This window comes from Amphimedon queenslandica, unplaced genomic scaffold, assembly GCF_000090795.2.
Source record: "Amphimedon queenslandica unplaced genomic scaffold, v1.1 AMPQUscaffold_10686, whole genome shotgun sequence".
Lineage (NCBI taxonomy): Eukaryota > Metazoa > Porifera > Demospongiae > Haplosclerida > Niphatidae > Amphimedon > Amphimedon queenslandica.
In genome coordinates, this window is record NW_003549059.1 from 6313 (window position 1) to 7469 (window position 1157).

At 36.7% G+C, this 1157-nt stretch overlaps 1 long non-coding RNA gene across 1 annotated transcript; it reads right to left on the reverse strand.

Moving 5' to 3' along the window:
- Positions 1-327: 327 nt before the first annotated feature.
- LOC109589945 (uncharacterized) lies at positions 328-1151 on the reverse strand. Its single transcript, XR_002189023.1, has 3 exons — positions 1061-1151; positions 912-942; positions 328-506 (listed from the first exon to the last, which is right to left on the reverse strand). It is a non-coding gene; the product is annotated as an uncharacterized LOC109589945 (long non-coding RNA).
- Between the last annotated feature and the right edge of the window lie 6 nt (positions 1152-1157).

Genomic DNA, 1157 nt, shown 5'->3' on the forward strand with positions numbered 1-1157 from the left:
AGGGGGGAGAGAGAGAGGGAGAGAGAGAGAGAGGGAGAGAGAGAGGTTAATTGGAACGTGTACATGCACGTACATTTTGTACATGTACATAATTGATTTAACGTCATGTACATGTATGATGTGCATACTATATAACGCTTTAATTTGGCAGAGTTTTATTTTGGCGATTGGCGGTTTGCAAGCAGAATCACCAATATTAAAACCGCCACTCATTAATGCGCATGCTCAGTAATGCACGTGTACACAAAAATCACCAAATTAAAAACCACCAATTACAATTTTACAGCAAAATCGTCAAAATAAAGCGTTATACAGTATGTACAGTATTCTACCTGGAACTTCCTAAACAGTTCTTCAGTGGCAGGGTCAGTGCTATCTCCACCTGGAGCGTCTCCTCTTGCTGCTTGTCTCGTCCAGCGTTGCTCCGCCTTCCTCAGCTCCACCTTCTCAGCTTTATTCGGATTATGAGTGATCACTACCCTCCTGGAGCTGTGGGCTGGAGGACCCTAGGGAGATATGTATTGTATTGTACAATATGTATTGTACAGCAAGAAATTTTCGTGGCCAAAAATTTTCGTAAATTTTGTAATTTATTCAAAATTCAGGAAAAGTGAATCCACAAAAAATTGATTTAATTCAATAAGGTTCAACATGGCCAAAAGGAAGAGAATCGAACCATAAAATAGATTTTCCGACAAATTTGTGAAATTCTTGGGCATTGAAAATTTTCTCACTATTCGATATACATGTATTTCTTAATTATTCAAAGACAGCTAGGGTTTCCCACAAAGAATTTAGCAAGTATTGTGGAATGTTGTTATAGAGTTACTAAAGGCTTTGGACCATAAAATGAACAGTATATGTACATCATAATTGTAATAGAAATGTGTAGATTGTAACTTTTGTTGTACCTTTTTCAATAACTCCAAACCTTTGTTGCCTCTAAACAAACAAAAAAAAGAAATAATAATAATAATAATAATAAATAAACACATGAAATTTGTCATTAAACACATATAATGTATGCGGTACGTGTACATGTCTTTGCTAAATGTCTCACTTCTGAGTTGTGAATATATCTAGCGTCTCCCTAAGAGCGTCAGGAGGAGGGAGTGAGAGGATGCTGTATTGGAGGAGGAACTCTCTCTTGTATACAA